At 47.2% G+C, this 13,168-nt stretch overlaps 1 long non-coding RNA gene across 1 annotated transcript in view; it reads right to left on the bottom strand.

Annotated features, from left to right (window-relative positions):
* The window catches only part of LOC119060915 (uncharacterized), a 124,124-nt gene that overhangs the window by 71,976 nt on the left and 38,980 nt on the right, over window positions 1-13,168 (bottom strand). The window contains exon 2 of the long non-coding RNA XR_005084686.2: window positions 2,934-3,060. This is a non-coding gene — a long non-coding RNA (uncharacterized LOC119060915). The remainder of the gene's footprint in view (window positions 1-2,933; window positions 3,061-13,168) is intronic.

The following is a 13,168-nucleotide window of genomic DNA, read 5'->3' as shown; positions in this document are numbered from 1 at the left end:
ACAGGGAGGAGGTATTTACTCCAATATGCTTAGGAGACCCAGGATCTGAATGTCTAATGTGTGTGAAAGGTAGTTATTAATTTGCTTTCCCAGGATCCTGCATGCTACCGAAATCGTCACAAGTAAAAAGGTGGGATGCCCTAGAGACTCTGTCTTCATTACCCTTTGATGGAAGAATAACAAAGTTAAAAGGCAGATACTGGGATAAAAATGTTTTATTTTTATATTCAAAAACTTTTATAATGCTTGTCAGCTTCATTGAATTTTTCTCTACTGGAATATCAGACAAATTTAGGGGATGCAATTTATTCTCTTTTACCTGCTCTTCTCCCACCTCCCTCCCCATTACCTGGACTGGGCAAGGCACTTCAGGGACCCTGTCCTGGCAGGCTTTGGCCCTTTCTAGGGGAAAGAACAGGGGTGCTCTGGACCCTGAATGTGGCCTGAGGGCCTTCTAGAATTAGACCAGACCTCCCTGAACTGCCTGTGCTGTGTTATGAGATTGTGTCTCCCAGGAATCTTTCAGGAAAGTGAAGTCAGCCCTGCTTGGCTGCCCTGGACAATGGGACAGCCAAGCGGGAGCCTGACTGGCAACAGAACCAGCCGTGGCTCACCTGCGGCCACGTACACAGTCTTCCCCTTCTTGACCTTTAAATAACGTGCACAGACATATAGAACTCATTATATAAAATTTAGAAAGTGCAAGAAAGCAAAAAGAAAACCATCTGAACCCCACATGTTGGGTGGGTGCTGTCAACATTTTAATATCTATTCTTTTGGGCTGCTTTCATGCACTTGTGTGATGTTTATTTATGAAAACTATGAATCATATTATGCAGTGCTGTTTCATAACCTGCTGTTGAATATAGAACAAGATACTGTGACTGTATGCTTGTGCTGATATACATGGGCCCACAGCATCACTGAATGGCAGCACGGCCAGCCTCGCATGGTTGTACCCTCATTTACTAACCGACCCCATCTGCAGATGGCTGGGACTTCTCCAGTGCTCTGATGCCCACAAACAGCAGTGCAATAAGCAAATCCTTGTACATTTACCTTGGAACACAATTTGGTTATTTCCTATCAATACTTTCCCAGAAATGCAATTGCCAGAATAAAGCATATATATTGGATTGGCCAAAAAGTTCACCTGTTTTTTTCCCTAAGATGACTCTAGTCGTGCTCCGTTGTCTTTAACTTCATTTGAAACAATTTTGTTAGATTGAATTGTGACAGCTGTCACATCAGTGTGCATTTTTAGGAAAAAAAAAACGAAATTGGTAAATTTTTGTGTAGCCATTTTAATATTGAAGATGGAAGAAAATAAGCAACATTTTTGGTGTATTATGCTTCATCATTTCAAGAAAGGTAAAAACACAACTGAAATGCAAAAATAGATTTGTGCAGTGTGTGAAGAAGGTGCTATGACTGATCAAACATGTCAAAGGTGGTTTGCAAAGTTTCGAGCTGGAGATTTCTCGCTGGACGATGCTCCACGGTCAGGTAGACCAGTTGAAGCTGATGGTGATCAGATTGAGACATTAACTGAGAACAATCAGTGTTATACCACGTGGGAGATAGCAACATACTCAAAATATCCAAATCAACAGTTACTTGTGAAAATGGAAAAAAAAAAGTATCTTTTATTTTACAGAAAATACCACACGAACTTCTGGGCCAACCTGGAACTTGCTTACAATGCTATTGTGTAGTCCCAAGTTACCCCCAGCCCTGCAAACACTACCAATTTACTTTGCCACAGCAGTGCACGGGGAGGCTCATGTCCCCACACCCATGGCGATGCTTGGTGTCATCTCTGCTGCAAACATGCATCTGTGTGTATAAATATATGCAGAACAGCAGTTAAAGAATCACACATGTGTGGGAGGGAGTGGGTGTGAACAGGGGAATGGCCTCACCCCTAGCAAGTCGTGGCTCTCCCCTGCACACAAGTCTCCTTTGTAAACGCGGCTGACCAGCACAATAACAAGCTCTTTAGCCAGGGGGCCAGGGACTGTGGGCCTCCCCAGAGGTGGTTTGGCCTTGCTCCAGGAGTTTGGGCTCCTAACAATGGCCATAGGCCACTGCTCCCGCCATTGCTGCACCCCATCTCCCTCCTCTGGCCAACACCCTGCTGCCCTGGGTATAAGTCAGAGCTGGCCCTGGGGGCTGCCGCAGGAACATTTAGACAATGAATTACTAAGGTGCACGCAATCTTTGTGGCTTCCCCAGAGACCATGCTTTCATACACACTCTGGTGGCTCCCTCCTTGGGTCCCAGCTGCCTTTCTACAGCAGGTTTATTGGAAGTTTGGAGCTTCCCTGGCAATAAGTTTAGAAAAAAAAAACCCTGTTAAATCACCCAGCAAGCCACAGAGCTAATCAGAAGCCACAGAACCTGGAGAAAGCGAATGAGGTAGAAAAGCACATGGCCCCCACTGTTCCGTTGATCTATTCCTCCCTTTATGCTGCTCTTTCTTATCTAGCCCCACAAAACACAGTGTCTCTCTCCAGCTTGTGAGGAGGGTAGCTTTCCCACCAATCTGCATATTATGGTCCAGACAGACTTGAGTCTCCACAGGGAAGGCAGTTGATTTATGGGCAATGGATCTTCAATCAGCTTCATTCCAGCCTTCTGAGGCTCTCCCCCCACTCCCACTCCTGTTTGGTTCCTAATTCATTAATCTCCCACCCCTCCGCATTTGCCTGATCCGATTACTCTTATGTATAAATATGATTTTGCTCCTTTCTGTACCAATGCCGACTCGTTTGATCATAGGTGCCCCTGTACCTCGGACCAGATGTGAACGGGCCGATATTGGGCCCTTCTCGCCGCCCCCCTCCCCCTCGGGGGCCTTGCCTGTCTCTTGGGAACACCAGGATGGAGCAGCAGGAAGAGAAATGACAAAAGGAAAAGGTTTATAGTCTCACCAGGGTAACGAAGCTTCTCGTTTTCCAGTTCTGTTTTTCTTTACAGGGACCTTTTCGAGCTTCTCCCGGCTGCATCGTGGGCAGAAGCTGCTAGGTCAGTAGCACCTCGGCCGATGTGTCGGGTCTTCTGCAGGACAAGGCAGGAGAGGGTCACACGAGGGGAGCTTCCTCGTCTACACAGCATGAACACTTCACTTAGGACTTGGGAACCAAGGGCTTTGCCAGAGCACTGGGCTGGTCTTTAGGACACTTCTAGATGACATTTACTCAACTTCAGAGGCAGAAAGGACAGAAAGATTACTCTTGTCCAACTGCTTCATTTTTCTTTTCTTTCCTTTCTCCCTTTCTTTTTCAATTTTCATAGCCATTTAGGGAAGTTAATAGTGCAGTGAAAAGAATACTAGCCCGGAATGCAGAACCCAGCAGCAGCGTAAGTGGTCGCTTCGAGACAGTGCTAGCTGGGCCAGAGCAGAAGGTGGAAGAGCTCCAAGTGGGTCCCTAGCGATGTGCCTTCCTGCACCCAAGGGTGAGGGGCCCGGCCTCATGCCAGGGTCCTCGGTCCTGAGAGTCCCCACAGCACAGATTTTAATGGCATGGTGGGATTTAAGGCATGGTGGGGTTAGGAGGTCCCAGTGAGGCTCTGCTGGTCCACCAGAGCCCAGAGTTCTCACCCTGGAGAAAGTGGCCAGGCTCAAGCAGGGGTCCCAGATACATGAGCCTGTTCCCCTTCCCCTCACATGCACTGTCTCTCCCAGAGCCCTCCTCAGTCACGCCCCTGTGCTTCATCTGACGGGTTCATCACTACTCAGCCCTGCCCTGGGAAGACCATATTCTTTTTTTTTTTTTTTTTAAGATTTTATTTATGTAGAGGGGAAGGGAAGGAGAGAGGGAGAGAAACATCAATGTATGGTTGCCTCTTGTGCATCCCCTGCTGGGACCTGGCCTGCAACCCAGGCATGTCCCTGACTGGGAATTGAACTGCGATCGTGTGGTTCACAGGCCTGTGCTCAATCCATCGAGCTACACCAGCCAGGGCGGAAGACCATATTCTTAATCTGCCTCCTCCGTAAAGACTTCCCTGGTTACTGCAGCCTGCACAGCCCTTTGCGGACCACACTGGGGGACTCTTTAACACATGTGTCTCTCTGGGTCCACCCTGGGGTCCTTCATAAAAGAGGCTCTGCTTCTCCTTCACTTGTGGGCTGAGTGTCGTGTCCTCTGGACTGGGAGTGACAGAGCTTCTCCCACACCTTCGCGTCAGTGTCTTTGGGCTTTTCTTCTTCGTGTCTTTAGCGGTTAGAATAGTACCCGGCAGATGGTAGGGTCTTTAGATCACGAAAACACTAAGCTACAAACCAGGCTTAGGGGAAGAGTAAAGAGAGAAGATGCTACGAAGTTAACAGAAGTTTCCAGAATCTTAGAAGGGTTGTTTCCAGTGTTCGACAGAATAGCAGTCCTCAAAGTGTGGTTTGGGGATGGCTGGGGGTCCTCAATGCCCTTCCAGGAGGCTCTCCAAGGTCAAAATTATTTTTAAAATAATGCCGAGATATGATTTGCCTTTGTCACTGTCATTAGCTCAGGAGCGGGCATCTCCCAGAGGCTACATACTGGGTGACGTCACAGAAGACTGAGTGCAGGGCAGATACGAGAATCCAACTGTCTTCTATTAAGCCAGACACTGCACGGATTTGCAAAATTGCGAAACAATGCCATTGTTCATATTGATTTCCTTTTTTTGCTTTGGAAAATATAGCTATTTTTCTTAAAAATATGCTATTTATGCTAACATGTAATAGGCTTATTATAGTGATTTTTTAAAAATAAATAAGAACTATTTTAAACTTCTCTGTTTTAATCTCTAATACAGTCGATATAAACCACTATAGCAAACACACACAACAAAAGTTCTTTGGGGCCATCAATACTTTTCAAGAGGAAAAAGTGGCCCTGAGACGAAAAAAATTGAACAACCTTTGCACCGGGAACATGCATGTTCTTTGCTTGTCTGGAGTGAGCATCCCTTCCCCCTGCCCGCCCAGTTTCCACTTCTCTTTCATTCCTGGTGCCTGTGAGTGTTGGGATTACTCTCAGCTCCGGGTAACCCGTGTGTGTGGCTCCCAGTGGCCCTCAGTGGCGGCATGCTGATGAGGCCAGACTGGCTGTGTGAGGAGGGGAGCCTAGTGGGGGTCCCTGGGCGCGCCCCCTGCAGTGGCAGCTGGCCTTTTCCCCTTCCTCTTTGCAGAAGCCCATGAGTCTCCCCCAGCACCTCAGAAATTACTCCTCTCGTTCCGCACAACTTGACCAATCCAACAACCTGCCCTTCTCGGCTCACAGCCCCTCTTCCCAAAGCAAGTGGCAAGAGAACATTTCTCCAGGCCTGTGCTTCAGGATTAGCTGAATGCCAATTTGCACTCTCCCTTGGAGACGGCAGCAGGAGGGGGACAGGGAAAAATAAGGGGAAGCTCTTCCCAAAAGACAGCTGCAGGGCTGAGGGTCTGGCGACGAAGGCCCCTCCTTCACTCCATGAACACACCCCAGACTCCCCCAAAACCATCCCACCCAGGAAACTGACGTGAGGCCCAGACACGAGGGTAACGTGTGAGCTGGTGGAATGGCTCACCGCTCAGTATCAGATCAATTGAAGTATTTCAAGCACTGGAGGGTCAAGTCACAAAGGAATTAAGATTTGTCTGGAAGAGAGAAGGCAGGAGGAAGAACACAGGGGTAGAAATATCACAGCTGCTTCACATAAACAATAATAATAACCAAGGTTTAAGATTCACACAGGCACGCGGATGAATTTTCCTCCCAATAACTGAGTGAAGCCAGTGCATTAGTATTATCTTCACGCTACAGATGCAGAAGGGGGAGCCGAGCAAGTTGAAGTTATGCACCACCTCCCAAGTGGTGGGGCTGGGTTCCGGCTCCAGAACCGGCGCTCTGAACGTGCAGCTATTTGGGAGCACAGGTTCCGGAAAGGCCCGAACAGGCTACTGGTTCCCTTCGGTAATTACTGCCCCAAGTGAGGGAAAGAGAGGGACTCTTCTGAAAGTCACGTGCACTGGCTGTAAAATGTCAGCTCCACACTTCCCGGGGTGGCCACAGAGCTCCGCTCCCAAGCAGGGCGTCCAGGGGACACACCAGGAAGTCTGGGCAGTCCAGGCAAACAGTCTTGAATTCTGCTTTGGCAAGGTGGGTGGGGGTGGATATCTGGTTACAACTGCCTTAAACGTTTTTTAGGCTAGACTGTTGGGCACACTGCCCGGAGCTGACCCTGGGTGCCTGAATGCCTGTGTGTTTGTGTGCTACAACCAATTCTAAAAGCCTTCTGTGGGGAAACCCTGGCAAAGTGGTGTGTCCTGCTGGCCTCACCTCCAGAGCTGGTAGGATAGGCCATCTGAGGAGGCAGGTCCCCGGTCTCCTTAGCTTCCATTAGCAAACAGCCAAGCCTGCTCCCAGCTCACAGGGAGAAGATTGGTGACCCTCGCAGGCACCTGCAGGCAGCACAGGCCCCTCCTTGCCCCTCCCTGTAATTGTCACAGGCTCTGCAAAGGGCAGGAATACTTCACGTTCCTTGCTTTAAGGACATATGGCCCCTTTACTCTTCCAGGGACTTAAAAACCCGTCTCTGGGCCAGACCAGATGGGCAGAGAGCTGGGGGCCTGCTCTGCAGAGGGGAGGCTCCTGGCAAGACTGCTTTATGAATTGGGTCTCACTGTGATGCCATTTAAAAGAACTCGTCCTCGGCCGGTGGCAGGGCTGTTGGGAGGGGCTCGTCATTACATCCTACCAGCCCCCTCTTTGGACCAGCAGGACCAAGGGCGGCCCCACCTGAATTATTCCTAGGAGGACAAGCTTAGGTAAAGAGCTCTATAAATGCAGGTTTGTGGCACACACACACTCTCAATGCTCTGCTGCAACCCCACCCCCTTCAGACACTCTGAGGCCAGCAATGTTTCTGGGGCTCTCGGTGCAGACCCTGGCCTCCTCCGAAGCCTGGATATGCTTCACCTGGGACAGTTGTGGCACCGAGGCTTATGCGGCTGACCGGGCTTCTTTCTTTCTGTTGGCCTTCAGGGAGCTTAGAGAGACATTAGTGGCTCCCTAGAGCAAGTAAATATAACTTTGAGGTATTCTTCCAAGTCTTTTTCTATTTCTTTTTCTCTCCCTTTATAGCTTGAGCAAAGTCTAATATTCTGAAATGCACAGAAAGTAATCCTCCACTCGATACCTGTCATACAGAGGTGACTATTATACAGTTAATATTTTGTCACATTTGCTTCAAGTCAATAAAACTTTACACAGAGTCGAAATGCCCATCGTCCCCCTTAGACTATTTCTTTCCCCAACCCTAGCAATAACCACTATCTTAAGTTTACTTCAGATCTTTCCTTTTAAAATGTTAATACATCTGTCTATGGACAGAGAAATTTAGGGGTGGACTTATTTTTTTGTACTAATTTTATACATGGTTCACACATGCAATATTCTGTAATTGTGGTGTTTTGGGGTTTTTTGTTTTTTAGTTAACAGTATGCTTTAAATAGCCTTTTTCACTTTTTATGTATATTCTCTATTGTATTTTATGGCTCCTTGTTAGCCACCATATATCCTTTTTTGAACAAGGCAGAGCTCAAATAAGGAAATTAATAAATGAATGATCTTCTGCTATAGTAGTTATTACCCTAAGTAAGAGCAGGTCACCCGCTAGTCCTCCTCAGGGAAACCTAAAACAAATGAGAACGAGCCAATGCAGCAGCAGGAGATACCTGAGCTAGAGATGAGGAAAGCCTCCCTGGCGGCGTGGCAGGCACTCGAGGGAAGGCATTTTCTCTGAGATGGCTTTGCTTCTATTCTGCGGGGAGGTGAAGAAATGGGTGAGATGAAGTGACGTGTTACATTTTTAACCCACGAACAGAGCCTGGCAGGGAAACAGTGGGCCAGCCCTGGAGCCAAACACTAGGGAAGTCAAAGCAGTCTGGAAAGGCTCCCGCCTTCCAGGCCGTAGCATCTTTTGGGGCAGCGAAGTCGGCCACATGCCAGGTCGCTCAGGAGCCCGTGGGGCAGTGCGCGGGAGAGCTGAAGAGCAGGGAGCCCAGCTGCCTGGGCTGAGTCTCCGTTCTGCCCTTGCCAGGCCTGTGCACTTACTTAAACTCATCTGTAAAACGGGACTAACAGGACTGCATTAGAATTAAGTGTGCTGATGTTCGCAAAGCCAGGAAACCTTTACCCAACACGTAGCAAGTACATACAGTTGACCCTGAAGAACACGGGTGTGAACTACGTGGCTCCACTTTACCTGGATTTTTTTTTCACTGAAGACTGTAAATGTATTTTCTCTTCCCATGATTTTCTTAAAACACCTTCTTCTAGATCATTTTATTGTAAGAATACAGTATATAATACATACAATATGCAACATAGGTGTCAATTGTTACGGTGAGGTTTCCAGTCAATGGTAGGCTTTTAGGGGTTAAATTTGGGGAGAGTCAAAAGTTATGCACAGACTTTTGACTCCACAGGAGGTCAGCACCTGTAAGCCCCATGTTGTTCAAGGGTCAACTGTATATGTATCTGTTAAATAAAATTAAGTGTTGTTTAAAAGGTAGGGATCATAAGCTAGAGTGGTCCAGAGACAGCTTGGGGCTGGAGGGGATTAGAAATGGCTTCACGGAGGAGGTAATAAGGACCGGGCAATTCAAATCTCTTAACCCAGGGGACCTTCTGCACCAAAACTTGCCTAAGAAAATATGTGCGAGGTACAATGAAGAAGGAAATCAGGCAAGCCTTCAGGGTACTTGAAGAGGGTGGTGGGCTTTATGGTGGATGGAGGAGGGGGAAGGGCTGGATGTCAGGCCCAAGAGTCTGAGATGTATCTGTGAGGGGTGTGGAGCCTCTGAAGGCTCCATGCAGCAGCGACATACAGCAGCGACAAGCTGCAAGGAGATGCATCGGTCAGGACAGGCTGCTTCGCAAGCACACACTCCCATTTCTCAGCGGTGTGGAACAACAGGTTGCTTCTTGCTCACAATACATGTCCTCCGCCAGTCACCTGAGCCTGTGTCCCACCCTGGCTTCACTTTGCAGCACAGAATGAGCAAACAGCCTCCATCTAGAACACTGTGGGGTTGATTCAAAGAGAGAAAAAAAGCACATGGCAAATGACACACTGGCTCTTAAGACTTCTGCTGGGAAGTGACACGTTGCACTGGCCAAAGCAAGTCATAAAGCCAAGCTTGTGGTCCCAGGGGTCTTCCCAGGAAGGGGCATACATATCCGTGAACAGCGATATCACGTCCCCCAGGGGGCTTTAGGACCCTTCCTAATATGATCACGTAGGTTTCTGCTATGATGTTCCCTTCGTCCCAGTAACAGTGGCATGGTGCATTCATACAAATTTATCTTTAGATCACGATGCTTAAGAATTTGCCTTGAAATCAGTGGAATGGCAAATTCCACCCCTCACTTCAGGATGCCCCATTAGCTAATTAAAAGGAAGGGGTTCCTCTAAGAAGCATTTCTTCTGGGAGCCTGAGAAATGAACACGTTTCTGCCTTTGAGTTACTCAGGCATCTTGGTTGAGGGGAGCTCATGTGTTCTCCAGTTTGCCTGGACTTATAATTTTGTAGCCTGCTGCGATTTCTGGCCTATTGATTAATGGGTCTCTCTCTCTCCTCCACAAGCGACCTTAATCTTTTCTTAATTGCTTTAATGGCTGTTCGGCTTCTCTCCTGTGCCTTCCCCCACAATGTTGTGGTCGCAGAGCTTTTGTGTCTCGACTTCATTCCCCAGCCCAGGACTTTGCAGGCGAATGAAAGGTGAATTCTCTCTTTGTTTACCCTCTTTTCCTTGTTTTTCTCTTTTGCTTTTCTTCTTCTTCAGCTGTTTTCCCATTTCTTAACCAGTGTGGGGCACTGTCTGAGGTAATTGGGCACAAAGAGAAAGATAAACAAAAATACACTGAGGGAGGCCAGCGCCTGGTTCCCCTGCCCCCAAGCCCCCCAACACCGTTGGCATCGGCCTGGGCACTGTGCCGCCCGCTCCCGTCCCTGCCCTCTGAGGCCCGTGACCAGGCAAGCGGCCCCTCTGTCACGCCGAGGGAGTCTGAGGTTTCCCCAAACCAGGCCAGGAGTAGAATCCCAGGAGCTTCTTCAAATATGCTCATGTGTTCCTTCCTTCATTGATTTATTCACAACCACTTATCCAGTGCTCACTGTGCAAGGTATCATGGGAAGGTAGAGAAGAGGCACAGACCCTGAGCTCAAATCACTCACAGGCCGAACTACCAGAAGGGAAAGGGTAACCAGCAAAGCAACGGGTCAGGAACCTGTGAGCGCTGGATAACAAACCCTGGGGGAGTTCTGAGGTGACAGGCTTTGATGGCCTGCGGATCCCAGTGGACTTCCCGGAACTGGTGAGCTTTACAATGGACCTTACGGCCCTGGCTGGTGTGGCTCAATGGATTGAGTGCTGGCCTGTGAACCGAAGATTCACTGGTTTGATTCCCAGTCAGGGCACATGCCTGAGCTATGGGCCAGGTCCCCAGTGGGGGGGTGCACAAGAGGCAACCACACATTGAGGTTTCTCTCTCTCTCTTTCTCTCCCTCTTGTCCCCTTTCTCTAAAAATACATAAATAAAAATATTTTAAAATCTTTTAAAATCTTTTAAAATAAATAAATAAAATGGGCCCTATGGATGAATAGGACAGGCAAGCAGACAAAAGAGAAGGCGTTTCTGGAGGTGAGGGGGACACTGACGGGAGATGGGGGAGTGAGTACCTAGGTGGGGAGCCCTGACTCCCTTGTGCCCTGGGCCTCGCTGCTGCAGCCGGGGCAGTTGTCCGTGGTGGGAGATGCTTTGCTGTGGACACCATGTTTGGGGTCTGCTTGCACCTGCAGGAACCCCTTTCCCAATGGGTTCCCTATGCTTCTGGGAGGGGAAAGATGACAGGAGTGGTTAACAGGTACCATTTTGATGGGGGAAAGAAGGAGAGGAAGAATATTCTCATTCTCAACAAGGACACAGGAAACAAAATTCAGGAACCTTCTTGAGTGTCCCCTCAAAGTCTGAAAGGATTCACATGGAGGCCCTGCCGTCCACATGAGCTAGGCCACTGTCTCCCTACTGGATGTGTTGGGACGTCGAGGCTGCACTTCCATACAGAATCGACAGGACCCAGGAGCTGGACGGCGTGGCTGAGCCAAACTGCTTGATGCCACTGGCACCAAGGGACTCCCAACCAATTTGATTTTTAAAGTCTTGGGGGAGGCAGAAAGAGAAAGACCATTCACTGAATATTTATGTCAGTATATTAAGGAAGACAGAGAGTAGTTACGAGTTTATCTTTGGGGTCAGAAGGACCAAGTTCAAATCTAACCTCTTCAAATCTGTTCCTTTCCAGCTAGGTGGCCTTGAGTGAATTAATTAATCTCCTTTTCCCCCCCCAAAATGTCCTATTTTAATTATGAAACATTTCAGAGAAATATCTAACACACATATAACCTTTACATTTACAGGCACTTGAGTATTTATCGCTAGCATTAAAGACATAAATAATGTATCATATTTATTTCCTATCACCCTTAAAAAAAAAGAAATGTTATCAAGTAGCTAAAACTATCCTTTCATCACTTCCCCTTCTATTTTCTCTAACGGTAACCAGGGTCCTGCTGTTGGTGTTTATTGCAGTGTTTATTTTTAACTGTTACTCCCTACGTAGTGCCTGTAAATAATATATGCTCTCATAATATATGCTACTTAAAACTTTACATGATGGGCACTGCATGTTATGGGTCCTTTTGAAAATTCCCTCTTTTCCCCACTTAACATCATATTCGGGGATTTACCCCACTGATGCCTGTGTGACTGCTATTCTGCTCTGAGAATGAGCCACTGTATTTGTTTGTTTGTTTTATTTTCAAATTAAATTCATTGGGGTAATCTTGGTAAAAAAAAAATATATATATATAAATTTCAGGCATACAACATTATGGTTCGATATCTGCATCCTCTCTTGCATGTTTACCACTAAAAGCCTACTTTTCTTTTGTTACCATACATTTGACCCTTTACTCCCTTCTCCCTCCCCCCACACCCCTCGTCCTCCGATGACCACCGCCCCTGTCGTCTGTGTCTGTGAGTTTGTTTTGGATTATTTTGTTTCTTTTGTTACTTTCTATATTCCACATAAGAGTGAAATCATATGGCACTTACTCTTTTCTGTCTGAGTATCCATATTACCTAAAGCAACCTATAGATTCAGTGCAATCCCTATCCAAATCCCAATGGAATTTTTTAACAGAAATAGAACAAAAAAGTCTCTTTGACTGGTGTGGCTCAGTTGCTTGGACATCAGCCCACAAAGCAAAAGGTCACCGGTTCAATTTCCAGTCAGGGAATATGCCTGGATTTGGGGTCCAGTCCCCCCAGTTGGGGCATATACAAGAGGCAACTGATCAGTGTCTCTCACATTGACTTTTCTCTCCTTCTCTTTCTTTTTCCCTTTCCCCTTTCTAAAAATAAATGAATAAAATCTTTTAAAAAGAAATAGAAAAAAACCCCAGGCATTGTTAATATATAAAGAGAACTGTGTGAGTGACATCGATATAACCTGGCAGCCAAGAAGAGTGGACAGGAATGCACATGCGTGAACAATGACAACTTCACTGTGCTAGTCAGTGGGGGACAGTAGATGCTGTTGAATGGGCATGTGTACTGTGTGGCCATTGCATTCAAAATGCCTGAGTGAGTAGAGCAATGAATCTGCATTACATTTTGTGTTAAGCTTGAACATTTCTCTGTAGAAACTATTCAGATGATTCAGAAGGCCGCAGCTATGGGCAACTGGTGATTGGCAGCTTCATCACAACAAATGGGCCTGCTCAAGCATCACGTCTCATGCAGAGTTTTTTTTGAGAAACATCAAATCACCCAGCTGACTCAGTTTCCCTACAGCTCAGATTTGGCACCCTGCAACTTCTGGGGTATCCCCAAACTAAAATCATGTTGGAAAGAGAAGAGATTTCAGACCATCGATGAGATTCAAGAAAATAGGACAGGGCAGCTGGTGGTGACTGGGAGAACTGTGTGAGGTCACAGCGTACCTACTTCGAAGGGGACTGAGGAATCTGTCCTATGTACAATGTTTTCTATATCTTGTATCTTCTTTAATAAATGTCTCTATTTTTCATATCACATGGCTGGATACCTTCTGGACAGACTTCATACAATGGAG

Source organism: Artibeus jamaicensis, unplaced genomic scaffold (genome assembly GCF_021234435.1).
Source record: "Artibeus jamaicensis isolate MK-2021 breed Jamaican fruit bat unplaced genomic scaffold, CSHL_Jam_final contig_465, whole genome shotgun sequence".
NCBI lineage: Eukaryota > Metazoa > Chordata > Mammalia > Chiroptera > Phyllostomidae > Artibeus > Artibeus jamaicensis.
This window is presented reverse-complemented; position numbering and strand designations above follow the sequence as displayed.